The sequence below is a fragment of the Adiantum capillus-veneris genome, chromosome 28, assembly GCF_014529385.1.
Source record: "Adiantum capillus-veneris isolate H3 chromosome 28, ASM1452938v2, whole genome shotgun sequence".
Lineage (NCBI taxonomy): Eukaryota > Viridiplantae > Streptophyta > Polypodiopsida > Polypodiales > Pteridaceae > Adiantum > Adiantum capillus-veneris.
Window position 1 is genome coordinate 67,366,004 of NC_140958.1, and position 10,880 is coordinate 67,376,883.

At 40.3% G+C, this 10,880-nt stretch overlaps 1 pseudogene; it reads right to left on the reverse strand.

Annotated features, from left to right (window-relative positions):
* Positions 1–482: 482 nt before the first annotated feature.
* On the reverse strand, positions 483–1,321 carry LOC147420602 (eukaryotic translation initiation factor 2 subunit beta-like; annotated as a pseudogene).
* Positions 1,322–10,880: the final 9,559 nt, after the last annotated feature.

The window sequence follows — 10,880 nt, forward strand, 5'->3', positions numbered from 1 at the left end:
TGATTCACCTATGATGTGACAACTCTATCCAAAAAAAGAATCTTCTAAAATATGAGGAATCTCATGGCGTGCTATATATCAGTAGATAGAGCTTGAAGAGGACATTCTAACTGTCAAACCTCCGCCAACTTTGGAGTTTGTTTGCAAAAATTTATCCATGCGCCCGTTTTGGTAGAGAGGTAAAGTCAAACTCCTTAAAGGGCCCCTTTGTGAGTCCAAATTTTTCCTAATGAGAGTCTAGAAATTCCACACAGATAATCTTTCAAAAATGACTACGTCTGGCAATTGTCTTAAAGGGAGTATAAGCCACAACTCTTCCAAAAGCTCACTTCAAAGGGCGTAGAGAACCACCTACATTGTTGATGACCATTCAATAAATCAATAGAGGGGAGCTACATGCAATGTCACCAGATTCAGAGAACATAGTCCACTCTAGACTCAAATAAGTACAATGCCTCTACTTGGTAAGCCCTCCCCTCATCTCAAGTATCAGCATTCCTCTTCTCAGCATGTGCAACAGCACCAACCTTGATTGGTGCCATGGAGTGAGAGCAACCACACTATTCACAATACAGAAAGAAAAGCCGATTCTCTTTTTGTAAGAACAATATCTAAACTTTTTCAGCCATTGCACATAACATACTCCGTGAAATATCTTCTCAAAATACCCTCAAAGTAATTTTGGCACAAATCGCCCCTTTACTGCCAATCATTGCTAGCCATCAAGATTATCATTTGTCCCCAATTCAGTAAGAAGGTATGTCATCACATGTTCCAGTTGGCAATGCATTGTCTTGCATAGATCCATAAATTTGACAGACACTGTCTTCTTGGTTCCTTCTCCAAGAACCTATGGACACATCATCACAGTTCTCCTCCTTTCACATGTCTTCATAGTGATAGCCACAAGTTGTCAACAATACCCTCACCTTCTTCGAGCCTTCTTCATCATCAACCTATGGACACATCATCACAGTTCTCCTCTGTTCCCCTGTCTTCATAGTAATAGTCGTGAGTTGTCCACAATACGCTCACCTTCTTCATCATCAGCTGTTTGGCTGCCATTGGCATCACCAAGGGAATCTTGATTCTCATAATCTTGAGCACCATTCTCCACTGGTTTTTTTTTCTTGCCTACAAAAGGTGAGTCCATGCCTTCTTCTAATGAGAGTCCCTTGAATTTCTTTGCAACACTATCTGTGTTCTTGGCTTTTGGATCATCTTGAATTACCACTTTCTTCTTTTTCTTCTTCTTTGTGGGATCGAAGGGGGAAAGCTTTCCCATTCCTTGCAGAACTTCATCGTGTTGATCTTTTGTCATAGCTACTTGCTAAATTATTGTGAAAGTCCTCCTTGACAAAGCATGCACAGAAGATAGAAAATTGTTCGTAGTTTATTCCCCCCCCCCCCCCCCCCCCCCCCCCCTCTCTCTCTCTCTCTCTCTCTCTCTCTCTCAAGGCTACCATCGAACACTGCCTAAAGCCGGTCGGATGTATGAAATGCTTCCACTTGGGGGGAGAGGTTTATGGAATCCCTGCCCCCTTTATATATAGTATAGATTCTTCAAAGGTGCCTTTACTTTTTTGGCATGCTTGAAAAACACTTTAAAAACAAAGTATCAAACAATATATTCATAGGAGTTTGATCCCATGATGTGAGATATTGATAGGGACCTTTTATTGAAGGACTTCAAAATAATTTATTTCACTAAATTATTTATTATTTTCTATGCTTATTAAATCTATCGTTTTTTTATAGGAAAGCATTAAAATATTATGTTATTGTTTATTTTTATTTTATTGTTTTTATTTACTTCTTTTTAATTTATTTCGTTTCAAAATGCTGATGTGCAATGTGAACCTTTTACCTTATTATTTAACTGGGACCCTTTGTAATATATAAACCATTTATGATGTATGTATAATAGATAATACAATTTTATATTAAAACACAACAAAAATTCCAGATGATTTTAGGCACTTATTTAAACTTACTCCCCCCCCCCCTAACTTAGCAAGACTTAGTGTCTCCTCACCTTGTTTCCTATAAACATAAAGTAGGTGTGTCAAATTTCAGAAAGAGTTTATTTAGTTGAAATAATAGGAGATTCCATGGTAAGCTTAAGAGAAATAAAAGGCAAAGGCAAAGGAAGTGGGGGCGAGTGTCAAAAGCACATGCAACGAGGCCAATGGGATATGCAATACGTGAGGGAGGGCATTAGCTTACGTTGAGGGCAAGGTGCTTGGCATGCATTAAGGGGCTAGGTGATGTGGGTGTGAAGTCAGCAAGTGGCGGTCGATGGAGAAGAGGTAGGTGGTGGGGGATGGAGTGACAACGCATGATGTTTCTTTTTTTAATTGGTAAAAGTTGAGCCTACATGCAATACAAATGACTAGCTTAGCTCAAGCAATTATGAGCATTGCATAATATGGCATGCATTTGACCCTAGAGCTGTAGGTCTCAAATTTTATGTCATGATCACACTGCTTAAAATGGAAAGGAAACACACGAGGAGGAATCTCATAAGATTCTAGACATGAAGGAGTATAGAATACACACACACACACACACACTTAGAGTACAATTTTCTAAACTCATCAAGCTCCTCGCTCCCCCCCTATCTCTCTATGTGTGTGTGTGTGTGTGTGTGTGTGTGTGTGTATACATACATCTTGGTGTCTTATCGTAAGAGAGTATATCTAAATATGTGGACATATAAAGACATCATGTACATAGAAAGACACAATGTTGCATGCATACACCTACATTTGACTCAATGAATTGATTGTAACTAAAAAGAAGCCTAATGTTTTTATCTATCCACATGTCAACATTCTAAGTTGATCTTTTGTAAAATGTAACAACCAAAGAAGAGAATTGATAGATATAAGATAATGGTTATAGTATGTGACCCACGTGTTTGTTGGGGTAAAGGCGGTGTGCCTCTTATCCCGGTTAGACATCTCTGGCATCTTCGGTCGTCCATCACTTATACACACCTTATTCTTTACTAGATAGAAGAATAAGGGGCTCTTTCACACATTGTGGTGAGCTGTTCCATCCACATCCTATGTTCTCTCTCTCTCTCTCTCTCTCTCTCTCTCTCTCTCTCTCTCTCTCTCTCTCTCTCTCTCTCCCCCCACATGCACCACATTTGCACACTCTTCAATTGGTATCATAGCGCATGACAATTGTAAAGAGCATGGCGGTGTCGAGAGCTTTGAGGTGATAGCTTGCTTGCTTTTAGCGGTGGAAAGATCAAAAAAGCTTGGAAGCTTTGTGAAAATACAATGGGTGCTTGTAACGTCAGATGAGAGTGATGTATGCTCTTATAGAAGCTCAGAAGAGAATGTGGAAGATAGTGTGTAGGTAAAGGTGATGTCCTAAAAATTGTGTGTACAACAACACTGTTTTCAAATTCTTTTTTCTCCTTGTAGATTGTAGACCTGAAAATTTTGTCGTCCGTTTATTACATGGTTCACAACTTTGCTAAATAATTTTGTAAATTCCTCTCCATTTTGCTAATATTCAACTCAGATTGACTATATGTAGGAAATTTCAGGTTTTCTATTTTTGCGTAGTGTGCAAGTTTGATGCACTTTTGGAAGCATGACAGGTGCTCGAAGTTGGGTGCATAAATTTTGAGGTTGAAGATGCAATTTCAGGTTATGCAAAGCTTGAGGTTTGAGGTTTTTTGGGAATTTTGGGTACAGAATCATGATGCGTTTACACACCATCGAAGCAGTCACTTGAGAGATTCGGTTTTTCAGTACACCAGTGGAGCTTCTTTCACAAGTTTTCATAGGACACTTTGGCATCAATTTTTTGCTTCCATTCATTGTCTTTGTGCATATGGATTTAGGGTGAGCACTTTTGAGTGATGGTGAGCTCTCTTGAGAGCATTGTTTTCGCATTGATCGGTTTTTTGGATCGCACCTCTTTTGGTACTTGTTTATGCGTGGACACTCCCTTTGTATACGTTGAGTATTGTATGCACATTGCGGAGCCGTTTTGGCATCTTGGATGTGGTTTATGTTTGATATTTGCATTGAGATTTTGGTCATTTTGTAAGGGAGATTTTGTTTGATTTCCATAGATATCTTGCCATAGTTTTGGTTTGATTGCCATACATTCTTTTGATGTATTTTCAATCATTGGATTGAGATGGTGATTCTCTCTTGTTGTGATCAACTTTGCTCCCACATTGACAGGCATGTGGTTGTTTTTGGATACGAACTTGTGTTCTTGTATCCACCCTCGCAAGAGTGAGATATGTGCATTCTTGTAGTGGCTATACAAGTAGACTTATGGTATACATTGTTTTTGATCGATGAATATTTTGATCATGAGTCTACTGCATACAGTTTATAGGTAGTCACTGGTTACAAGTTCCATGTACTTTTCGCAGTTGAGACTTGCATTAATGTGGCAATTGCAGAGCATAGTGTGGTTACACTAATGCAAAAGATTTTATGGGTTCATATGTTTGAGCATTACGAGTGCTGGTGAGCTCTTTTCAGAGTGTTTTCTCCCTAGATTTCCTTTTGTTCCAAGTTTTATGCACTTCTTTTTTGCATTGGTTTATGCACATTTCCCTTATACATGTTGTAGAGCCATAGCTTCACTTATGGAACTTGATATGTGTAAAAGTTCTGAGTCCACGATGATGACTCATGTGAGACACGATCTTGTTCGCATCCACACTTGAGATGTTGGCAATGTGGTCACACAGGGCACATTAGACGTCGTTGCTTTAGACGCATGAGGCAACAACACAATGTATGCGTGATGCCAAGACGATTTTGATGACACGGACTAGAGAGGTGGCTTTGTATGTTAGTGATGGTGATGTCACATTTATCTCTAGTTGTTAGCAGCAAGCTAACACGGACACCATTTTTCGGAGTTCTCTTTGTAAAATATTTATTATTTTGATAAATCGGGAATATTGTAACTCCTATTTTCTCGGATAAACTCTGTAATTAATGAGCTGGGGCTACAAGTTTCTAGATTGTATCAGCTAGTCATTTCCCAGTTTTGGTAGAACTCCAGATTATTAGTTTTGACCACCCAAAAACCTTGGCTAAGGTATAAAAGCCAATTTTTGTAAGTTTTTTTGAAAGTTTTTGGATAAGAAATACACAGCATGAGCTAACGGTGCTCACTTCTCTCCTTCTCGCGCTTCCTACTCCCTACCCGGTTATCACATTGCGATTGTGTTTGTTGCATTGCAACCACAGGTCAGAGCTCTACGGATTGACGTAAGCAGTTCACACTGTGTCGTAGCTTTTGGCATCGTCGACCCGCGGCCTAATTTCATCATAACTAGAAATTTACAATTTTAAATCGAAAACTAAGCATAGGCATCATTGCTAAGCATTTAGATGCATTCTGGGTCGAAAACGACTAGGTCAAAAATCCACTGCTGTTAATAATCACGATTTTGGAACTTGACCTAAAGTGGGGTTTGAGACCGTTAGCATGTGTGCTTAGGTCTTATAAACTTGTTCTAGAAGTTTCGTTTGTTTGGATGTCATTTGATGCTGTAACGGATGTGAATTGTTTGCCGATGAGCGATTGGCTTTTGGTGATTTCAATCACTTGAGTGTAGCCTCAGTTAGATGCAAGTTGTTGGTTTTTTTTTTCGAGAGATTGACAACCTCTTATAGCTTCTATGCACTAGTCGAGTCAGCTTCGTCCCATGGTTTGATAAATTAATCATGGTTCTTGCTAATACTGCAATAAGATAGGATGGTAAGGTTAAATATGCGTCCCACATTTGGTGCCGCTGTCGGGGATTGAAGAGACCTAAATTAGGGAAAAACACGAGCATCTTGTGTAGTTGTCCTTTAACTTCCTCTAGGTTCGTCTAGAGTTCAAAACTTTCTTTTAGAAATCGCATAGCTTAAGATTGTCGTCTTTTGCTGTGTAGAGGTAGCTTGGAAGTAATCGTACTTGCTAAGTGCCTTTAGGATTATAGGATTGTAGAATTAGATTAGGATTTTGAGAATGATTGGTAGATGAGATAAGTCTTAAGATCAAGGCTCTAAAAAACATTAAAAACACAAGAAAATGAGTGTTTGTGGACACTTTCCACAACCCCATTGCATGAGAATCTAAGAGTAGGGTAAGTAGGATCCGAGGTGGATTTCAGAACATTGCTCTGTCTGAAAGAATCAAGTGTGAGTTGTTATTGGAAATTGCAGAATTTCAGGTCTACGGCTAGAAATAGCTCGACAAAACTCGAAACCACTCAATCCGACTGGAGAGTAAGCCTAAGAGTTGTCTGAACCAGTTGGTAAGCTCAAAGACACTTCGAGGTAAAAATTTCAAGATTTGGCCAAAACTCAGATTATTTACTTTCTCTTGACATTTTAAGCCAAATTAAGTTTTGACTTGATTCATAGGCTTAAGATAGCTCATATAAAAACTGTCTTTGAAAAAATTGCAAAAACGTGTTCATTTCAAGCCTGAAGTTATAATCATGATTATTAACTTTCTGCTCTAAAGTGACCAAGGTTTATACCATTGACTCATTGCATGAGTACAAATAACTTTTTTAAAGGCCCAAGAGATTTGAATCACTAAACTGGCAAAAAACTGGGTAAAAACTAAAGTTTGTACTGACTTTTTGAATCTTGAGTATAAATTGGGAAAAAATATATCCAAACTTGTTGAAATTTGATTCATAGGCTTATGTTGATGTGATAAACATGTGTACATGCTCAGTTGACCAAAAATTTGCAAACATTTGTTAGAAGTAAATAATCGTGATTATTTACTTCTGCCCCATTTTTCAACTTTTTTGATCAAGTTAGTATATCACTAGCTTTAACATGTTGTAATAAGCCCACAAACCAAATTTGGTAAGATTTGGGTCACTGGATTGAAAATAGTGACTAAAATTGTAAATTTAGTCTGCAGACAGATAATTGATGACTATTTGACCAAAAGTTGTCCAAACTTGATGAAACTTGGCTAGTGACCTTTACTTAAGGTGCTTGACAGATCTGTATCAAAGTTGGGGCAAAAATTTATAAAATTATAGCTGGAGTAAATAATCGTGATTATTTACATCTGCTTCAAAACTTGAGAAATTTTCAAGTTTGAGTATACCACAAGGTCAAGCATATCAAGTAGACCTCACAAATCAATTTTGGTGAAATTTGGATCCCAAAAGCGAGACTTAAGCCCAATTCTCAAAATCAGAGTCTGCGAACACAAAACAGTTGATAAACTTGATCAGATTTTGTCCAAACTTGTTGGAACTTGTCCAGAGACTTTAACAAGTTGTATACTTGCCAAACCCATCAAAAAAGTGCAAAAAAATGACAAAATTAAATAATCGTAATTTTTTACTTTTGCTATCCAGACACATCAATTTTGACTTTTGAGCTTATACAGTGTTAGACCAACATAAACTAAAATCGGATCAAAATTGATACATGTACATTCAGTTTACATGTTGCAGATCAAACCTTTGTATTTTTGCTAAAATTGAATATGAAAGTCAAATTTTGACTCCCATAGCTCGATTTGAAGTGATACACAGAGACCAATCACGAGAGTAGCAAAAACTCTAATGTCTTTATAGAATAATAGCTAACTCGATCAAATTTGTACATGAATCAGGTTGTGGACAAGGAATCAGTGGCTTGACAGAAAGTTACAATCGAAACAAGTGGAAATTGTCGACAAGTCAATCCAAAGGTGAGTACTCTATCCAGGTCTTCGTAAGTCTATATGAACCTTAGATCTGGTTGTGTACTAGGAAATCAGGGCATACTCGAAGAAACCTCCAGTAGAGTATCTACCGAAAAAAGCGTGAATCAAGGCAATTCCTTGCACACAATTCCTGAAAAAGTCTCAGACACTTTTTCAGATTCAACATCCGAATTGCCTTCTTACTTGATTCACTCGGAAACCGGAACGACAATGCGCTATAAGCATATACTATCTTTTTACAAGACTAACCGTCATGGAGCCCAGGTTTACTTGGACCCTAACGAGGAGTATGCTATTCACATTGATGACCATGGTATTGAGTTTGAAACGGAACTCGGTATTTACAAGTCGAAAACCCTGACGTGATAGACGAATGGGAGTTAGAAGTAAGCACCATAATCCCATATATGTCAGCAAAGAAAGGACCACCAACTTTAGAATTCGAGGGACACGATCAAGTAGACTTGAAGCCTTTGAAACGGCTTAGTACAGATAATCCTAGGATCGGGGTCTATTGTTGGGAAGATAGAAACGTAAAAGATGTTTTGTGGACTTTTCATGCCAAAACCAGGACAATTAACGGCCATGAAGATCATCTATATCTTCGAGATCAAAGATAAGGGATCAGCAGACCTACCAACCTACCTGTTTAGGGATTGTTATAATAACAACTTTGTTATGATGACTTCTGAGGAGGTAGAACAAAGCAAATACCAAGGGTATCCCATATGGGATTGGATATTGGGGCAATGACCAGAAACAATTCCAAGAGATGAACATCGTGAGAGATCATCTCACACTCATGTAAAGAAACCAAAAACCACCTCATCACGTAGAGCCGGGTGACACTAAGGCCAGTCCAGGGCTACATGAGTCACTATTTTCAATAGACTGGTTTGAAGGACTCGGAACAGTACCAACAGCCAAAAGACCTGGAGTTGAACTAAACAGACGCGTCAGACCAGCTAATTTTTAGAAATGGGTCAGAAAATACAGTGGATCAGGGGATCCATACGACCACTTAGCAAGCTTTAAGCAAGTGCTAAGAGCAGAGCGTATATTCGATTTCCATATCCAATTCGAGGGGTTTGGAATGACATTAGAAGGAAAAGCATTGACATGGTTCCAAAACATTCCACCAAGGTCAATCATGGACTTGAACACATTAGCTCAAGGATTTGTAGCATCAAGAATACGGTATGTCAGGACAATGGCAAGGCCGGACTAGACAAGAGCAAGGTCGGGCTAGGCAGTGTGGAAAGGGAGTCCAACTAGGGCAAATGGCTAGGAGCCATGCTATATAGTGGGTGTTTGGGAAGTGGACTCATAGGTTCTAGTTCCCCTTGTCTAACATTGGTATCAAGAGCAAGGTTCCTTTTTTGGGAAAGGCACAACCATGGAGGAGGGGAGCCACACAATTTTGTATGCTTTTTTGCATGTTGGGGTCAAGGGGGCGTGGAGCTCACCCCCTGTGAGGAGGAAGACAAGCCCGAAGGGGTGGGCAATAGCCCTTGCAAGGAGAATCCGCCTGTCGGAGAAGCACCAAAGCACGTCCTTGCGGCCTCGGACTCATAGGTTCTAGTTCCCCTTGTCTAACATTGGTATCAAGAGCAAGGTTCCTTTTTTGGGAAAGGCACAACCATGGAGGAGGGGAGCCACACAATTTTGTATGCTTTTTTGCATGTTGGGGTCAAGGGGGCGTGGAGCTCACCCCCTGTGAGGAGGAAGACAAGCCCGAAGGGGTGGGCAATAGCCCTTGCAAGGAGAATCCGCCTGTCGGAGACCTGCACCAAAGCACGTCCTTGCGGCCTCTACGGCATCACGCCGGCGTGGGGACCCTTTCACATGCCTGCAACAGCAGGCGGAGACGAGCACCAAACGAGTCGGGGGGAGCTTGGCTCAACCCCTTGTGCTGTGTGCAAGCGGCCATAGCCGATGAGCAACTCTAATTACACACCCAACGGGAACCCAACCCCTTGGGGGTTAGTGGCCAAAGTTTTTTTCAACACACAAGGGACGGTACCCACAGTGGGGTACTCCCCCCTCCCTCTTGTACATACTTTGCACACTCTCACTGCAAAAGAGGTGGATGAGTTGTTGAAAAGCACCAAACCACCGACTTTTAAGGGAGAAGACCGAGACCGCAATAAGGATGCAGTGAATATCTCTCTCAGCAAGTGGGACGGAATTCACGCCTTACGGCGTACTCCGGATGCAGTCAGAGCTCTGCAAACGAACTTAACTCTCGAAGGCAAGGCCTACAAATGGTGGATGTCTCTCAAGGAGAAGAATATCATACCACAGAGTTGGACAGCTTTTGAAGCTATGTTTCGCAAAGAATTTTTGCCTACAAATGAGGCAGATCGGAATTGGACAGCTTGGGACACGTGTTCCATGCGCCATTACCCATCATTTCTTGAATATATATCTCACTATGGGGATGTTATCCTCAACTTGGAAGGCTTAGATAACTTACAACAAGTACAGGGGTTTATACGTGGTCTGACACCAGAGCTTAAGAAGCACGTCAAGACCCAAGACCCTAAAACACTTGAGGAAACCATAGTGAGCACATATTCGCGATGATCCAGATGAAAATAAAGCACATAATATTCACGTGCCTGCTAATACACATGGTAATACACGCACGTAGTATGGGCACAATAAAAGGAAATTTATAGTAGCCAATCCAGAAGTATCTGAAAAACCCAAGGGGTCCAAAGGTCCTCTCTCTCCTGAGGACTTTGATAAAGCTAAGAAAGAGAAATTATGTTTTCAATGTTTAGGAAGCATTCATGGCAAAAAGGATTGTCGCAAGGGGAAATCTGCTGCTCATGGCACGGAGAAAGCAGTGCACATGGTGCAACTGCTGCCTCTTGAGTCTTCCTCACGATTCTCTACAGTGGAAGTAACACACACCGAGGTGGTGCATGAATGCTGTCTCATAGCTTCCATGTGGCAACAAACCTTCGGACCACATGAGTTAGTACGTATGCAGGGATCTCTGCAAGGGCACCATGTGTGCATCTTGGTAGATGACGGTGCTACTCACAATTTCATCAATTACGAATTGGTGAAAAAAGTCAAATTGCCTCAAACTCCGAGTACCCACCGCTACAAGGTAGCAATGATGAATGGACATGATACCAAAATCT